The sequence below is a fragment of the Eumetopias jubatus genome, unplaced genomic scaffold, assembly GCF_037043125.1.
Source record: "Eumetopias jubatus isolate StellerSeaLion01/CBP00866 unplaced genomic scaffold, mEumJub1_p1.0 scaffold_7, whole genome shotgun sequence".
In the NCBI taxonomy this organism is placed as follows: Eukaryota; Metazoa; Chordata; class Mammalia; order Carnivora; family Otariidae; genus Eumetopias; species Eumetopias jubatus.
This window is the reverse complement of record NW_028274813.1, coordinates 57,243,083-57,263,140: the sequence shown is the minus strand read 5'-3', so window position 1 is coordinate 57,263,140 and position 20,058 is coordinate 57,243,083. Positions and strand designations below refer to the sequence as shown.

At 37.5% G+C, this 20,058-nt stretch overlaps 1 pseudogene; it reads right to left on the bottom strand.

Annotated features, from left to right (window-relative positions):
* Positions 1-11,605: 11,605 nt before the first annotated feature.
* Positions 11,606-11,893, bottom strand: LOC114207746 (large ribosomal subunit protein eL43 pseudogene; annotated as a pseudogene).
* Between the last annotated feature and the right edge of the window lie 8,165 nt (positions 11,894-20,058).

The following is a 20,058-nucleotide window of genomic DNA, read 5'->3' as shown; positions in this document are numbered from 1 at the left end:
CATTGCTTCTGGTCACCCTAGGTGATGCCTTCTTATAATTGAATTAGCTTTTCAGTACCTGCATAGCATGCCTCACGCTTGGTCCTTCCTCAGCTTTATAGTGGCTTGTCCTCACCAGTCTGCTTTCTCTCCCAGGTCATTTGCCTTTTACTTTCATATGTCTTGTGGCAGTGCTGTGGGTGATATGTTCCTACCTCATCTTGGAAGCCAATGCCAGGGACACAACTTTTGGCTCACCAAAATACAAGGAAAGTCTTATAAGTTTTTTATTCTATGGAATCTATTTTTTTTGTCTCATGGGTGATGACCTAGTGGTTGGAATTTGAAAATCGGTGAACTTGAAATAACATATATTCCAATAACTTTCTTAAATAAAAAAACTTACAACTGGCTTTCCTGAAAGCATTCTTTCTCTATAATTTTTCCTTTTAAAACCTTTAATAATTACATTTAATAATGCCTACTACTGAGATATGGTGTGAACTTTGTACCATGCTCCTGTTGTTTTCTGGAATGTTCTTTTCATATTCTTTCACCTCTTCCAATGTGGTGAAGAAAAGAATAGCAACAACTCTCTGAACAGAAAAGCGACCACTTTCTGGAAGGTAGGACATGAGGAGAAGTGAATCTGAGGCGATATTCGGGAGGGTAGACAGTGGAGGAGGGGGCCTCCCTTGGCCGCTTCTGGCAAGTGATAGAGCAGCGGAGCACAAAATCGGAACTTTTAGAAGTCAGCTCCGCTGAGGGACGTCGCTCCAGTGGCTAAGCGGGGGGTGGAACCCTTGTGGGACAGTGTGGTCTCAGGACCCTCGGGGTCACAGAGACACCGGGGGTGCCTGAGTGTGGCAGAGCTCCCAGGTATTGGAGCGGGGAACCCGGCTACAGAGACGGAGCAGAGGCACAGGCTCTCAGCTTGGGGTTGCCATAAACCGTGATCTGCAGCACAGTCTGGCCACTGCTCCTCCAGCAGGGACCCAACAAGCGGCAGATCCGGGGAGACTCCCCCTCCTCCCCCAGGAGGAGCGGTGCGGGAGAGCACCGCAGGAATCTGCTGGGTTTGGAGACTCCACACGCAGTCGGGTGCCAGAGATGGAAACGCTCAGTCACAGGCCGGGTGAGCACAGAGTGCAGCCGGAGACTGGGGAGACGGGAGTGATTGACTGCTTTTCTCTGGGGGTGCACTGAGGAGTGGGGCCCTGAGTTCTCGGCTCTTCCAGGGCAGAGATTGGGAGGCCGCCATTTCTGCTCTCGTCCTCCAAAGCTGTACCAAAAGCCTGTAGGGAACAAAAGCTCCCGAGAGCAAACCCGAGCAGATTACTTAGCCTGGACGGGCAAGGGTGGGCCAATTCCGCGTCTGGAAAAGATATTTGGGAACCACGGCAACAGGCCCCTCCCCCAGAAGATCAGCAAGAACAGCCAAAGACCAAGTATATCAATCAATGAGAACAGTAGAACTCCAGAGCTAGGGGAATACTGCACATAGAATCCATGGCTTTTTTTACCATGATTCTTTCGTCTTTCAAAGTTAATTTTTTTTTTTTTTTGAATTTTTCTTTTTCCATTTCTCAACCAAAATCTTATCAATCCCTTTTTTAAAAAACATTTTTATTTTTCATTTTTAGAATCATATTCTGTCCCTTCAGAGTAGTTACCCTTATTTTTGGCATATATATATAAGTTGTTCTCTCTTTAAAACTTTGAGAAACGGTTTCTTCTAACAGATCCAAATATACCCAAATCTCTAGTGTATGGCTTTGTTCTAGTCTCCTGCCTGATCACATTCTCTCCCTTTTTTTTTCTTTGTTTTTAATCCTCTTCTTTCTTTATTCAAATAACTTATCAATTCCTTCTATAAAATTTTTTATAATTTTCATCTTTACAGTCATATTCCATCCCTTCATCAATCAACTCTTATTTTTGTACTTATGTAAGTTTTCCTTTCTTTAAAATTTTGGGAGGCACATTCTTCTAACAGATCAAAATAAACCCCAAATCTAGTGTGTGGCACTGATCTATGCACCAGCCTGATCATATTTGATCATATTCTGTTTTTTTGTTCTGTTTTGTTTTGTTTTTGTTTGTTTTTATCTTTAGCTTTTTCCTTTCTTTCCCTTTCTTTTCCCCCAGTTTCAGGTCTTTTCTGATTTGTTTAGAGTATATTTTCTGGGGATGTTGTTACCTTGTTAGCATTTTGTTCTCTCATTCATCTGTTCTCCTCTGGACAAAATGACAAGATGGAAAAAAATCACCTCAACAAAAAGAACAAGAGGTAGTACCGACTGCCAGGGACCTACTCAATACGGACATTAGTAGGATGTTGGACCTAGAGTTCAGAATCATGATTTTAAAGATACTAGCTGGGCTTGAAAAAAGCATGGGATTTATTGCAGAAACCCTTTCTGGAGAAATAAAAGAACTAAATCTAACCAAGTGGAAATCAAAAAGGCTATTAATGAGGTGCAATCAAAAATGGGGGCACTAAGTGCTAGGATAAATGAGGCAGGAGAGAGAATCAGTGATATAGAAGACCAACTGATGGAAAATAAAGAAGCTGAGAAAAAGAGAGATAAACAACTACTGGATCACAAGGGCAGAATTCGAGAGATAGGTGATACCATAAGACAAAACAACATTAGAATAATTGGGATTCCAGAAGAAGAAGAAAGAGAGAGAGGGGCAGAAGGTATATTGGAGCAAATTATAGCAGAGAACTTCCCTAATGTGGGGAAGGAAACAGGCATCAAAATCCAGGAGGCAGAGAGAACCCCTCTCAAAATCAATAAAAATAGGCCAACATCCCAACATCTAATAGTAAAACTTATGAGCCTCAGAGACAATGAGAAAATCCTGAAAGCAGCTCAGGACAAGAGGTCTGTAACCTACAATGGTAGAAACATTAGATTGGCAACAGACCTATCCACAGAGACCTGGCAGGCCAGAAAGGACTGGCATGATATCTTCAGTGCACTAAACGAGGAAAATATGCAGCCAAGAATACTATATCCAGCTAGGCTGTCATTGAAAATAGAAGGAGAGATTGAAAGCTTCCAGGACAAACAAAAACTAAAGGAATTTGCAAACATGAAACAAGCCCTATGGGAAATATTGAAAGGGGTCCTCTAAGCAAAGAGAGAGCCTAACAGCAACATAGACCAGAAAGGAACACAAACAATATACAGTAACAGTCACCTTATAGGCAATACAATGGCACTAATAGTTACCCTGAATGTAAATGGGCTAAATGCCCCAATCAAAAGACACAAGCTATCAGATTGGATTAAAAAACAAGACCCATCAATATGCTGTCTGCAAGAGGATCATTTTAGACCCAAAGACACCCCCACATTGAAAGTGAGGGGGTGGAAAACCATCTACCATGCTAATGGACACCAAAAGAAAGCTGGGGTGGCAATCCTTGTATCAGACAAATTAGATTTTAAACCAAAGACTGTAATAAGAGATGAGGAAGGACACTATATCCTACTTAAAGGGTCTATCCAACAAGAAGATCTAACAATTGTAAATATCTATGCCCCTAACATGGGAGCAGCCAATTATATAAGGCAATTAATAACAAAAGCAAAGAAACACATTGACAACATAACAGTAATAGTGGGGGACTTTAACACCCCCCTCACAGAAATGGACAGATCATCTAAGCAAAAGATCAACAAGGATATAAAGACGTTAAATGACACACTGGACCAAATGGACTTCACAGACATATTCAGAACATTCCATCCCAAAGCAACAGAATACACATTCTTCTCTAGTGCTCATGGAAGATTCTCCAGAATAGATCACATCCTAGGTCACAAATTAGGTCTCAACTGGTACCAAAAGATTGGGATTATTCCCTGCATATTTTCAGACCACAATGCTTTGAAACTAGAACTCAATCACAAGAGGAAAGTCGGAAAGAACTCAACTACATGGAGGCTAAAGAGCATCCTACTAAAGAATGAATGGGTCAACCAGGAAATTAAAGAAGAACTAAAAAAATTTCATGGAAACCAATGAAAATGAGAACACAACTGTTCAAAATCTTTGGGATGCAGCAAAGGCAGTCCTAAGAGGAAAGTATATAGCAATACAAGCCCCTCTCAAGAAACAAGAAAGGTCTCAAATACACAACCTAACCCTACACCTAAAGGAGCTAGAGAAAAAACAGCAAATAAAGCCTAAACCCAGGAGGAGAAGAGAAATAATAAAGATCAGAGCAGAAATGAATGAAATAGAAACCAAAAGAACAGTAGAACAGATCAACGAAACTAGGAGCTGGTTCTTTGAAAGAATTTACAAAATTGATAAACCCCTGGCCAGACTTATCAAAAAGAAAAGAGAAATGACCCAAATCAGCAAAATCATGACTGAAAGAGGAGAGATCACAACCAACACCAAAGAAATCCAAACAATTATAAGAACATATTATGAACAACTATATGCCAACAAATTAGATAATCTGGAAGAAATGGATGCATTTCTAGGGATATATCAACTACCAAAACTGAACCAGGAAGAAATAGAAAACCTGAACAGACCTGTAACCACTAAGGAATTGAAGCAGTCACCAAAAATCTCTCAACAGACAAAAGCCCAGGGCTGGATGGCTTCCCAGGGGAATTCTACCAAACAGTTAAAGAAGAATTAATACCTATTCTTCTGAAACTGTTCAAAAAAATAGAAATGGAAAGAAAACTTCCAAACTCGTTTTATGAGGCCACCATTACCTTAATCCCAAAACCAGACAAAGACCCCATCAAAAAGAAGAATTACAGACCAATATCCTTGATGAACATGGATGCAAAAATTCTCACCAAAATACTAGCCAATAGGATCCAACAGTACATTAAAAGGATTATTCACCACGACCAAGTGGGATTTATCCTTGGGCTTTAAGGTTGGTTCAACATCTGCAAATCAATCAACGTAATACAATAACATTAACGAATGAAAGAATAAGAAACATATGATCCTCTCAATAGATGCAGAAAAAGCATTTGACAAAATACAACATCCTTTCTTGATCAAAACTCTTCAGAGTATAGGGTACATACCTCAATATCATAAAGGCCATGTATGAAAAACCTACAGTGAATATCATTCTCAATGGGGAAAAACCGAGAGCTTTTCCCCTAAGGTCAGGAATGCGGCAGGGATGTCCACTGTCACCACTGATATTCAACATAGTATTAGAAGTCCTAGCCTCAGCAGACAACAAAAAGAAATCAAAGGCATCCAAATTGGCAAAGAAGAATTCAAACTCTCACTGTTTGCAGATGATATGATACTTTATGTGGAAAACACAAAAGACTCCACCCCAAAACTGCTAGAACTCCTACAGGAATTCAGTAAAGTGGCAGGATATAAAATCAGTGCACAGAAATCAGTGGCATTCCTATACACCAACAAGACAGAAGAAAGAGAAATTAAGGAGTGGATCCCATTTACAATTGCACCCAAACCATAAGATACCTAGGAATAAATCCAACCAAAGAGGCAAAGAATCTGTACTCAGAAAACTATAAAATACTCATGAAAGAAATTGAGGAAGACAAAGAAATGGAAAAACGTTCCATGCTCATGGATTGAAAAAACAAATATTGTGAAGATGTCAATGCTACAAGCAATCTACACATTCAATGCAATCCCCATCAAAATACCATCCCCTTTTTTCAAAGAAATGGAACAAATACTCCTAAAATTTGTATGGAACCAGAAAAGACCCCGAACAGCCAGAGGAATGTTGAAAAAGAAAAGCAAAGCTGGTGGCATCAAAATTCCGGACTTCAAGCTCTGTTACAAAGCTGTCATCATCAAGATAGTATGGTACTGGCACAAAACAGACATAGATCAGTGGAACAGAACAGAGAGCCCAGAAATGGACCCTCAACTCTATGGTCAACTCATCTTGGACAAAGCAGGAAAGAATGTCCAATGGAAAAAAGACAGTCTCTTCAACAAATGGTGTTGGAAAAATTGGACAACCGTATGCAGAAGAATGAAACTGGACCATTTCCTTACACCACACACAAAAATAGACTCAAAATGGTTGAAAGACCTAAACATGAGACAGGAGTCCATCAAAATCCTAAATGAGAACACAGGCAGCTACCTCTTCCACCTCAGCCACAGCAACATCTTCCTAGAAACAGTGCCAAAGGGAAGGAAACCAAGGGCAAAAATGAACTATTGGGACTTCATCAAGATAAAAATCTTTTGCATAGCATAGGAAACAGTCAACAAAACCAAAAGACAACCAAGAGAATGGGAGAAGATATTTGCAAATGACATATCAGATAAAGGGCTAGTATCCAAAATCTATAAAGAACTTACCAAACTCAACACCCAAAGAACAAATAATCCAATGAAGAAATAGGCAGAAGACATGAACAGACATTTTTCCAAAGAAGACATCCAAATGGCCAACAGACACAGGAAAAATTGCTCAACATCGCTCGGCATCAGGGAAATCCAAATCAAAACCTCAATGAAATAGCACCTCACACCCGTCAGAATGGCTAAAATTAACAAGTCAGGAAATGAGAGATGTTGGCGGGGATGCAGAGAAAGGGGAACCCTCCTACACTGTTGGTGGGAAAGCAGGCTGGTGCAACCACTCTGGAAAACAGTATGGAGGTTCCTCAAAAAGTTGAAAATAGAGCTACCATACGATCCAGCAATTGCACTGCTGGGAATTTACCACAAAGATACAAATATAGGGATCCGAAGGGGTGCATGCACGCCGATGTTTATAGCAGCAGTGTCCACAATAGCCAAACTGTGGAAAGAGCCAAGATGTCCAAGATGAATGGATAAAGAAGATGTGGTATATATGTATACAATGGAATATTATGCAGCCATTAAAAGGAACGAGATCTTGCCATTTGCAATGATGTGGCTGGAACTAGAGGGTGTTATGCTGAGTGAAATAAGTCAATCAGAGAAAGACATGTATCATATGGCCTCACTGATATGAGGAATTCTTGATCTCAGGAAACAAACTGAGGGTTGCTGGAGTGCGGGTGTGGGAGAGGGATGGGGTGGCTGGGTGATGGACATTGGGGAGGGTATGTGGTATGGCGAGGGCTGTGAATTGTCTAAGACTGTTGAATCACAGTTCTGTACCTCTGAAACAAAGAAGGCAATATATGTTAAGAAAAAAAAGAAGAAGAAGAAGATAGCAGGAGGGGTAGAATGAAGGGGGGGGGAATCGGAGGCAGAGATGAACCATGAGGGACAATGGACTCTCAAAAACAAACTGAGGGTTCTAGAGGGGAGGTGGGTGGGATGATGGGTTAGCCTGGTGATGGGTATTAGCAAGGGCACTTTCTCCATTGAGCACTGGGTGTTATGTACAAACAATGAATCATGGAACCCTACGTCAAAAACTAATGATGTATGGTGATGTAACAATAAAAAATTATAAAAAGATAAATACAATTAAGATTACCTTTCAAGGTCATTGTGAGACCCAAGTAGGTAATCAAGTTACATGATATTTTTGTTATTTTTAGTGTAGTCTACAAGGAAGGGATTGTGTTAGTTATTGATAGTGCTTCTTTGTATCTTTAGTGTCGACTGTACTTCCTTTAGTGCCTTCTATAACCCAGAGAAAATCTGCATCTTTCCTAGGATCAGAATTACAAATTGTTAGGGCACCTGGGTGACTCAGCCAGGTAAGCATCTGCCTTCGGCTCAGGTCATGATCCCAGGTTCCTGGGATTAAAAACCTAGTTGGGCTCCCTGCTCAACAGGGAGCCTGCTTCTCCCTTTCCTTCTGCCCCGCCCAAAACTCGTGCTCTCTCTCTCTCAAATAAATAAAATCTAAAAAAAAAAAAAAAGAATTCCAAACTGTTATCCTTCTGGTGACATTGATTTGATTACATATCATAAAGTGTCCAGCAGGATTTTTATTGTCAGTTTAAAATGAAATGATAGTGTCAGCATTGGAATGCTAGTGGTAGATATTTGTATAACTGATTCCAGCTGAGAAGATATATGGACCCTATTTCATTTTTTTGGTATGCTCTGGTAGGGTGAGAGGCGAAATTTAAGTCTGAAGCATCCTTATGAGGGTATTCTATATGAAGGATTATTTCTGTAATGCAAAATTGACTGTCACTTTGCATGAATCACATCACATCAAATGAAAGTGATCGTATTTATTCCTTGAGAGTTTGTACATCCACTCTGTGAAGACACGTTGCCAAAATACTGCTCCAGAGTGGAGTAGGGTTAGAGCTGGAAGGGTGAATTTGGCCACTTATTCCTCTCTCCTCTGTCAGTGTCATTAAAAAAAAAAAAAAGGTATTACATAGACCACACACACTTTAGAGTTGATGAAATTTGTCTCTTGTCCCCTTTGTCTTCCATTAATGCCTGAATATAGTTTCCTATAAGCATTAATTATTACCACACACACACACACACACACACACACACACACACACACAGTTTTTTCTTTTCTTTTCTTTTCTTTTCTTTTCTTTTCTTTTCTTTCTTCTTTTTCTTTTCTTTACTTTTCTTTTCTTCTTTCCTCCCTCCCTCCCTCCTAGGCCCCAGGGGTCTGTGCTTCTCCCTGACTTTGTACAGACTGCTAATGTGGCACCACCCTCGGTCTTTCCTCCCAGAAAGTGAGCAGCACAGGTTCCTGAATGCTTTACTTCTGGTCTAGTAAAATCACACTCTTTAGGGCAGTTGATTTCAGCTAGATATTAGGAAAAAGCAGTAAAATAAATTCACACTAAGATGCCATTGCTAATAGCTGAATATAGCTCAGGCATCTCAAGTTCTATTTGTAAGACCAAAAACTGGACTGGCCAATACTGGGCTCACAGGAAAGACTTTGATAGGGATCTTTCCTGAGCCCTCTGAAGTCATCCACCAGAAACTAACTTAATCCTACTCGAGATGTAGGCTTTCTTCTTGAATTAAGATTTGAATGGATCACTGAACAATAAAGAGCCTACTCTAAATCTAAAGCAAATCTTGTTTGTAGGAGATTCTTAAACTGGAAGATTAGTGGAAGGCCAATCTAATCTACCAGTAAAGGCCTAAATGAGAACCTTTGCTGGAATTGAAAACAGTAGTTTGACATGGGGTCCTGGTCTATGTCCATTTAAAACAGGTAATAGAAGATCAAAAGGAACAGAAATGGGATGAATGATAGGGAATTGATGGTTTTGAAAGTGTCAAGTCCTTCATTATTATTTTTCAAACATGTATTAAACACAGGGTAGGACACTAGGGTTTCAAAAGTGAAAGGCACAGTCCCTGAACTAAGGAAGCTCCCTCTCTAGGGAGTAGGTTTGCAACTAGATATTTACCTTGTAAACATGTGATACATGCTATGATAAAAGTAAGGACAAGGTATTCTTTTCTTTTTTTTAATTTTATTTTATTATGATAGTCACCATACAATACATCACCAGTTTTTGATGTAGTGTTCCATGATTCATTGTTTTCTTACAACACCCAGTGCTCCATGCAGTATGTGCCCTGCTTAATACCCATCACCGGGCTAACACATCCCCCCACGCCCCTCCCCTCTAGAACCCTCAGTTTGTTTCTCAGAGTCCATAGTCTCTCATGGTTCATCTCCCCCTCCGATTTCCCCGCCTTCATTTTTCCCTTCCTTCTCCTAATGTCCTCCATGCTATTCCTATGTTCCACAAATAAGTGAAACCATATGATAATTGACTTTCCCTGCTTGACTTATTTCACTTAGCATAATCTCCTCCAGTCCCATCCATGTTGATGTAACAATTGGGTATTCATCCTTTCTGATGGCTGAGTCATATTCCATTGTGAATATAGACCACATCTTCTTTATCCATTCATCTGTTGAAGGGCATCTCGGCTCTTTCCACAGTTTGGCTATTGTGGACATTGCTGCTATGGACATTAGGGTGCATTATGGCCCTTCTTTTCACTACATTTGTGTCTCTGGAGTAAATATCGAGTAGTGCAATTGCTGGGTCATAGGGTAGCTCTATTTTTAATTTTTTGAGGCATCTCCACACTGTTTTCCAAAGTGGCTGTACCAACTTGCCTTCCCACCAACAGTGTAAGAGGGTTCCCCTTTCTCCACAACCTCTCCAACATTTGTTGTTTCTTGCCTAGGACAAGGTATTCTGAGAGTTCATGTAGTACCTAGTTTAGACTGGGAGTGGCAAGATACAGGAAAATATTCAGGAAAGCTTTTATTTGGTACACTAACATTAACTGAGTTTTAGAGGCAGAATAAATGTTAACTAGAGGAATAAAAAAAGATCTCTTCCACGGTCTTGTTCTTTATCTTAATTGGAAAGTCATTAACCCTGAATTAGTCCATTTATTTGTTTTTTAAAGTATTTTCTCAGTTCACAAGCATATTGCAGGATAAATGAAAGGTTGAAAAAGCAACTGGAGCAAAAAATAAAAACCATTCATATTCTTTTTGAATGCCCAACTGTGTGTACATTTTGGTAATTATAGGCTCAATTACTCATGTGTACATTTCTACCAGTACCACAAATGATGGGTAAAGAAGAGCACAGTAAGCTCAGACAGAAACTATTTAAAGTGGCTCAGCATTCATTAACTATAAAAACTCTAAATTAAAACAAGTGAGATAAATTATGAACATTAATTCAAGACATAGGTATAGATGTGTAATAGAATATCTACTAGGCTTCTCATACGTTATTGGGTCCATAGTAATGTGCAAAGAACTTAAACTCCAGGATAAAATTTATGTCTATCTAGAGAATCACTTTTCCTGAAAGATTTAGGAAAATATAGTTAATAGTAAAACAGATACGAAACAGTCGATGATGAGTTGAGATAATATTTGTATGATGTGTATGTATCTATATACACACCCATACACAATCATATACTTCCTTTACTTCTTTGCTTTATTTAGGAAGAATAATGTGAAAAAAATCCAAAGACTAAAAGACACAGGGGAATGGCAAAACTGTCAGCTATTAGACAGCCTTTATCTTTATTGAATCTCCTTTTCCTTCATTGTTAATAAATATGTTCAAAGTGCTGTTAGATCCATGGTACAAATACTGAGTCATAACTCATCTCTCACTCCTTGTAATTGCGGCATTTTAAAGGCCTTTTAGCAAAGAACATTTGACTTACTCCCCTCAACTGTCCTTTGGCTGACATTTGCTTTTGCTCTCTCTTTTTTGTCATTTTCAGTCATCACAGAGGCTGATGGAAAAGATATGAAAAAAATAAAGCAAGACTGTTCACCTGGTGATGCTCAAAAAACTAACTCTTGTCCTAAATTTTTCACTTTTGGGTGGACATGCATAACTTTGACATGACCCTGAATACATCTGGGGATTTTTAAGGAACAAAATAACAAAGCAGGGTTAGCCACTCCACAGTCTTTGACCCAGAAACAACATGTTCTATTAGGCAGATTGACAAAAGCTTTACATAGGCATGGGGCTGAAAGTAGAGTATTGTCCTGTAGTCTTGCTTCTCTCCACATTTGTGTTTCTAAGTGTATTCCGTTTGACTCGGATAACCAGTGTCAAGTACATTTTCTTTTCTTTCTTTTTTGTTACATAAATTAACCCATTTATTATAGGCTAGCAATGTTTCAAATGGTGAATCTTCTACTGGTCTTTCAACTCCTTCAGTCCTCTGATGGCAGATTTTACTGTGACAGCAGAAGTGGTGTTGTAGGTCCAGGCGCCACCAGCGATGGTTTTCATGCAGGAGCCACAATGCCAGACCCCACAGCTCGTCTTTTCATCTTGATTTTGCCACAGAAGGAGCAAGTGTACTTGGCGTGCTGGCTTATTTCAATCTTCTTCATTTTCCTGAAGGGGGCACCATAACGGGTCCCATATTTACCCATGATTCAGACCTTGGTGCGTTTAGCCATGTCGCTGCAAACTAGGTCTGAGCCCAGAGAGTCAAGGACCTTTTCTATAAAGTATACAGAATCAGTGATGTCAGAGTTGAGCAGTTCTTCTTGGTTGGGATCATTTTCCAATGATATCTCTCCTTTTCTATGTTGTTCTGTGTCTTAAAAAAAGAGTAAAAATAAAGAACAGAGCATAAAAATATCTACTTAATTACAAAGAAATTTCTTTGCCTTCCTTCTCCTTCATATCAAATATTTATAATACAACTTCAAGTGCAAAAGTATAAGCCTAGGGACGCCTGCGTGGCTCAGTTGGTTGAACATCTGCCTTTGGCTCAGGTCATGATCCCAGGGTCCTGGGATCGAGTCCCAGTCCCTGCTGAGCAGGGAGCCTGCTTCTCCCTCTGCCTACCACTCCCCTTGCTTGCATTCTCTTTCTCTGACTGACAAATAAATAAAATCTTTTTTTTTTTGAAAGGAAGGAGAAACCTAGCTGTGTATTCTTCCAAAGCAGTGCCCTTACAATGATTGTTTAAAAATTACACTGGCAATGGATGAATCACTAAATTCTACACCTGAAACTAATATTGCACCATATTTTAACTAACTGGAATTTAAAGAAAAACTTGAAAAAAATTACAATGGCAATGAACATTAAGTGAAATTAAAATAATTCCATTTAATGTAATATCATAAATTATTAAATTTATTCTTAAGTGTTGAACTAAGAAATGCAAGAATTGTACATTGAAAACTATAAGACATTGTTGAGAAGAAATGAATGAAAACCTAAATAAATGTAAAGATATCCCATGATCTCGGATTGGAAGACAACATTTTAAGATGGTAATTCTCCCCAAATTAATCTACAAATTTAACACAATCCCTTTCAAATTCTTAGCTGACATTTTTTTGCAGAAATTGACAAGCTGGACTTAAGATTCATATAGAAATGCAAGAGACTCAGAATAGCCAGATAATCCTGGAAAAGAAAACAATGTTGGAAGATTCAACTTCCTAACTTGAAAACTTACTACAGTGATAGAAGAAGACATGAGTAAATTTTCATGACTTTGAGTTAGGCCATGGAATCTTAGATATGATACCAAAAGCACAAGCAATGAAAGGGAAATTGAAACATTGGACTTTTGTATATGCAAATATATTTGCCTCGAATTATGCCATCAATAAAGTGAAAATATAGCACAAAGAATGGGAAAAATGTGGAAATCATATCTGTTAAGGTCTAGTGTTTGGAATATATAAGGAACTCCTACAACTCAACAATAAAAAGATAACCCAGTTTAAAAATGGGCAAAGGATTTGTATAGATACTACTTCAAAGAAAATATATGGTTCACAAACATATGAAAAGATGCTCAATATTGTTAGTCATTAGGGAAAACTATTACAATGAAATACCATTTCAAACCACTAGGATTACTAAGATTAAAAAGATAATTAAGTGTTGACAAAGATGTGGAGAAATTGGAATCTTCATACATTGCTACTGGGATTATGAAATGGCTAATCCCACTTTGGAAAACCGTTTGGAAGTTCCTAAAAATGTTAAACCTAGATTTATCGTGTAATGCAGCAATTTTACTCCTAGATACATAAATGTATCCGAGAGAAATGAAGATGTACATCCATTTAAAATCTTAAGTGTTCATAGCAGTGTTGTTCATATAACCAAAAAGTGAAAACAACCTAAAAGTCCAACTGATGAATGGATAAATAAAATTTGGTATATCTATACAGTGGAATATTATTAGGTAATATAAAGGAATCACATACTGTTTATGCTGCAGCATGGATGAACCTTGGGAACCTTATGCCAAGTGAAAGAAGAAAGTCACAAGAGGTGTACTTACTCCATTGATTTGAAATGACCAGAGTAGGTAATCCAGAGAAACAAAAGATAGATTAGTGGTTACCAGGGGTTGGGGGAGGTAAGAATCTGCTAATGGGTGGAAGGGTTATTTTGAGGGTGATGAAAATAGTCTAAAATTAGGTTGCAAAATTCTATGAATCTACGAAAAACCATTGATTTGTACACATTGAAAGTGAATTTTATGGCATATGAATTATATCTCAATAAAGCTGTTATAAAGCATTATATAACAAAAGGTTATAAAACAAAATGAGGTTAGGATAAAATTACATATTTTTATAAGAGTTTACAAATATATTTATATTCCTTTTTTCATTTTGATACTGATCTTCCTAGGGGGCCTGTGAGTTTGAATGGCACATATTATGAGAAAAGAAACATGCACATAATGCTTTACTTGTCATATTGCAAAATTTGCTTGGTTCTATAGGTAAAGCTCTGTTTTGCAAATCACTAGCCTCCATTTAAAACACATAGTTTCCTATCTCATGAATCTTTTATTGTGTCTAATCAGACTTAAAGGATACGTTTTAATTTCAAAACACTATATGGAGCTTAGTGATCACTTAATTCTTTTATTCATAAGGACACTGAAGGCCAGAAGAATTAAACTCCAAAGTTTAACCACATGATCATTGAATGGATCTGGATTTAGGTGCTGGGTATTGTCTCAAGTCTAGGGAAAAGATCTAAATTTGAATCTCCAAGGTGTCACTTACTAGTGCCCCCTTTTGTAACACTGACCTAAACACTTACGAAAGCGTATTTGTTCAAATAAAGTACAGATATTGGTTGACGTTATTGTTAGAGAATTTCTAAATCTTTTAAAAGGGGAATTGTAGCATTAATTGCCAAAATGACCTATACTTATCATGTTAATACACCAAAGATACCATTTTCTCCTAATTTGTTTAAATCCTAGCACTATCACTTTTTAGCTGAATGATCTTTTTTATTTTAGGAAATAATAATTTGTCATTATCACTTCATTTTACAGTTTTCTTTGGTTTACAGTAATGAGGTCATATTATAGATGAGCCAAGACATAATGAGGTTATAAACATATATTTACTCCTTAGAGGACAGCTTATTTTGAATTTAAATATCCTTGAACATCATAGATCCAACATTCATGAATTAAATTCTTAGATCCTTACTGTGGAAAGGATAACACATTGGCCTAAACCCTCACTGACACAATAACACTTATTCCATCAGTGTGTGCATTTCAAGCTTTATTAGTTTAAGAAGAAAAAGCATTAACATTCATATGACAATGCCTCAGCTATGAAAGGAAGAGGCAGGTCGGTTTTCTCTGAAAATAAAGTCAGCACAAACTTCATTTGAAGTCTTGACATGGGCTTCAGTAATAGAGCTACTTTATGATAAAGATGCATCTATGACCAAAAAGAGACATCTTATCCATAATTTATACACTTAAAATGAAATGTACTTTGGAAGCATGTGGAAGAAGACAAAATACATAGTGACTGGAAGTATATTAGTTACTAGAATGTTGCTGTGATGAGGCAGGAGGTATGAAGGTGAATTACTTCGTTCTGAAGGGTTCTCCTTGGAGGATTAGAAGTGATAGTAGAACCATGACATTTTTAAGTGGTGTGCCTGTGTGTGTATTCTCAGATGTCCAATAAGAAGGAAATGTGTATGCATATGCGTGTCTTTGAACATTAGACATGTTAAGTATTAAAAATGTTAATTTCAAACATTAAAAAATGAAAGCACAATAAAGTATTCCAATTAAATTATATCTAGAATATATAGAAATTATATTTAGAAAGCCTCCCATATTTATGCATATCTTAGTATTCAGAGTATTTCAGAAGCCCTTATACTTTTCATAAATGAATAATAGTGGATGCTTAGTGAGTGCACCAGAGAGGCTAGACATCAAATACTTTCAGTGTAGGGTAGTGCAATCAACTGTTTTGACTAACTTAAAAGTCTTTTTTTAACATAATCTTCTTAATCAATTTATTAGTAAGTGCCTACTGCTGTTTTCCAAAGAATAGATAAAAATAATGATATATTAGGAATCACAATTGTACCAAAACATAATTCTTTAATCAAAAACACATTAGGCTTTCCTTACTTAGTAAAATATTCAAACTGATTTTACACCAGATGTGAAGTCTGTATGCCAAAATATACACATTAAAAAATAAAGCTTCTTAAAGTAATTATTAAAAAAAAAGGATAGTAGGAAGGGAAAAATGACTAACTTAAAAGTCTTACAGCTGCCACTGATTTTTGGAATTGACCACATTGGCCAATTTTCTTTATAGTAGTGTTGCTATAAATAAATATTAATAAATTCTAGTATGCAGATTTGCTTCCTTAATCCATTGTCTCTGTTTTTCTGTAGTTTCAATTCTTTATTTGTTGCTGTTATTTTATTTTGCTTTCTTGTCTCAGCCCTCTTTGTGCTGTCATTTTAGTATTGTTTACAAGGGCATTCCCTTGTGAAATATTTCACTAACAAGTTTCCCTAAGGCATATTTATTCTAGTTTCCTCTTTTTTAAAACATCATCTTGCTTGTGTTCAATCAAATCAATATAGTTAGCCAGTTCTTTCAATACTCTTCATTGTCATGGAAGTAATGTTTCATTCTAGAGTTTTTAACTTACACCTCTTATTTGCTTTCCTCTCAAATGCACAGAGATGATACAATTCCTTCAAAGTCTGCATGTTGAATGAGTGTATATTGAGAGTGGTTTCCATGGAAACACTAAGTATGAAAGGCTTTATATCTTCCTGCTTATCAACTAGTAGATTGATATCTGTTTCTCTGTAGATATTGTCAGTTTATTTCAGAATGCTATGCACATTAATAGTGAAATGCACAAAAATCAGAATTGCTTCACTAGAGACAGTAATGAGGAAGAGAAAACTTAATGTGCTTCAGATAGAATGAAGCATTTATTTCAAAACCCTATGAATTTTACACTGGAGTATGAACTTTTCCTTGGTCTCTTCATAAGGGATTTGCATTCATTTAGAATGATGAAATAAAATTATTTCCCATTTATTTTTGTCTCTTACCATTGTTGATGAACTATAAAATAATGAGATTTTTACTGATGCTTTTTAAAATTGGGTTCTTATTGGAATAAAGTACAATCACTCTTCATGCTTGTATAGAGATAGGTTACACTTCTTCAGTTCTTATGAATTTGTTGATAGGTTAAAATCAATGTGAAATTATTTTATCCTTTCTTTCCTCATTTCATAGAAAAGAGACGTGATATAGGTGATGTTAGCAAACTAAATAGACCCCCTGGTGTTTGTGGTAGTATTTGCATAGGATTCTTAAGTTAATTTTGTAGATTTGATTCTAGCTTTTCCCCTTTTTCCATCTTTATCATAAGCTATTGGCCAGACCTTATTCTTTAATGAAAGAGAGAGAGTGTCTATACGATACAGTGAATATGTCAGTTTAGAAAAAAATTTAATGTCAAGTGAGGTAGTGTCCATATAATACAAAATAATAAATATATAGTTTTAATAAACATCTAAAAACGCCAAACCAGTTAATGAAAAAAGAACCTTCACAAAAAACTCTGAACAATCTATATACTCATGTTTCATCTGTCTAAAGTGGAAAATAGACCAAAAATCTGTTCGAGATTTAAAGACTGGTACAAATGACAATGAGGGCTTGGCTATTAAAAATTTAAAAGAGTGGCATTTAGTGGATTTTGGTCCATGTGCATGCTTTCATTTTGGTAGCTCTTCATTTTACTAGCCTCCATTAAGAACAGTTCTTTAAGCTTAAGTTATTCAGACTTTATAAGGTCATTTCTCTTGAGAATAGTTTATCTCTCCCACTTACTTTCATATAAATTTCATAAAAAAATATACTTTCTTTATAGAGATTCCCCCCCACCCCAAGTTTGGAGACTATTTTCTTTAATATTCCTTCCCACCAGTTCAGCACACTGGCATACCCTGTTCTCTGCCAAACCTGGCCAGAACTAAGTACCATGTGTGTTGGGTCCAAAGTTCTCAACTGCCTTTTTAACCAGCTATACAAATGTCCTTTCATCTGGGGATCCTGAGTGATTTATGAAGCCCACCCTTGAGTCTGCCACACTTTGTCCTTAACACTCATTTCTGCAGCTTGGTAGTGGGACCATTGGTTAAGATCTCATCAGTGCTAAGCAGCTTTTAGGCAGAAGGGGAAGAGGACTGAGTCTGAGCTTTCTAAGATATCCAGTAGAACTGGGATCATCTGGTTCACAAGCACAACATACTGCTGCATTCTATCACTACTAAATGCAGAGGTTTTCTCAGCTACTACATACACAAACCAGGCAGGATCTGGTTCATACCTGACATTTCTGTGACTCTATGCTACTCCTTCCCCATCATCCCTGATGAAGTTCATCCGAAGTTAGCATTGCCAGGCACTTCACAAAGTACCAATAGGACCATAAGCACTACAAGACATTGGATGGAGCCCCCCTATAAACCTGGGACTTGCTTTTTCATAGAGAGTAAACTAGCACAGTCTCTCTCTACTCTAGAGCTGGTGACCTGAATCCATTTTTTCCTTGTGTCCTTTAGTAAGGTGTTTCTTCTGTGCTGAAAGGGCCTGGAACTCCTTTCTGAAGATTCCCTACTTGTGATGCAGTAGAATAGCCAACAAGTTTGGAATAGGGCCTAGCATCTGTGGCAGAAGGACGAGGTGGGGCTTACCAAGACATGCTGTTCCCTCCCATCCCCTGGATTGGGTATTCTTGACTATCACATTGATTATCATATTATCTCGTCCACATTAATTTTTTTCTTTATTGCAATATAATTGACATGTAACATTAATTTCAGGAATACAACATAATAATTTGATGTATGTATATATTGCAAAATGAAAACCACAATAAGTTTAGTTAATACCTATTGCCATACATAGTTACACATTTTTTTCCTTGTGGTGAGAACTTTTAAAGGTCTACCATCTAAGCAACTTTCAAAAACACAATGTAGTATCATTAGCTATAGTTACCATACTGCACATAACATCCTCAGGACTTATTTTATAACTTAAAATTTGTACTTTTTGATCACCTTTGCCCATTTCACTCCCCTACCCTCTACATCTGGCAATCACTTTTTTTTTCTTTTTTAGATTTCACATATAAGTGAGATCATATGGTAGGTGTTTTTCTCTGTCTGACTTATTTCACTTAGCATAATGCCCTCAGTCCATTCATGTTGTCACAAATGGCAGGATTTCCCTTTTTTTTTTTTTAATAATGGAATAATAGTCATGTGTGTGTGCGTGGATGCACACACATGCCATTGATGGAGACTTAGATCTTTGCCATATCTTGGCTATTGAACATAAAGCTGTAATGAACATGAGGGTACAGATGTCTTTTTGAGTTAGTATTTTTGTTTCCATTGGATAAATACCCAGAAGTGGAATTGCTGGATCATATGGTAGTTGTTTTGTAATTATCTGAGGAACTTCCGTACTGTTTTCCATAGTGGCTGCACCAGTCTACATTCCCACCAACAATGCTTTCCTGTTACTTATTTTTCATGTTATTACCAACATTTGTTCTTTCTTTTCTTTTCTGATAATAGCCATATCTCACTGTGGCTTTGGTTTGCATTTCCCTGATGGTTAGTGATGTTGAGTACTTTTCCAAACACCTGTTGGCCACTTATATATCTTCTCTGAAAAACTGTCTATTCAGATCCTCTGCCTTTTTAGTCAGATGCTTGTTTTTTTGGTTATTGAGTTGTATGAGTTCTTTATGTACTTTGGATATTAGCCCCTTAACAGATAGGTGATTTGTGAATATTTTCTCCCATTCAGTAGGTTGTCTTTTCATTTTTTTGATGGTTTCCTTTGCTGTGCAGAAGCTTTTTAGTTTGATGTAGTCCCACTTGTTTACTTTTGCTTTTGTTGCCTTTTCTTTGGTGTCAAATCCAAAAAATCATTGCCAAGACTGATGTCAAGGAATGAGGCACAGGGAGAGCCCTCCCTCCAAGGTCTCTGGAAAAGATTATAGTTGGCCCTTAGATGTGTGTTTAATTAGAAGCCTGCCCCTCAGGCAGCAGCTGTGAAAGTAAGCTAATAGACCCCCTTTCACAGAAAAATGGGGCATTTCAGTCTCTTGCTTCTCTGCTCGGGGAGGTGGCTAGTTAAGAAGTCTTTCTCCATTTGTTATAGTTCTGTGAGACGTATGAAAGGCCACCAGAGCCAGCCAATCAAGGGGCATCCCCGGGTGGCAGCTGTAGAAACCAGGGCACCAGAAGTGT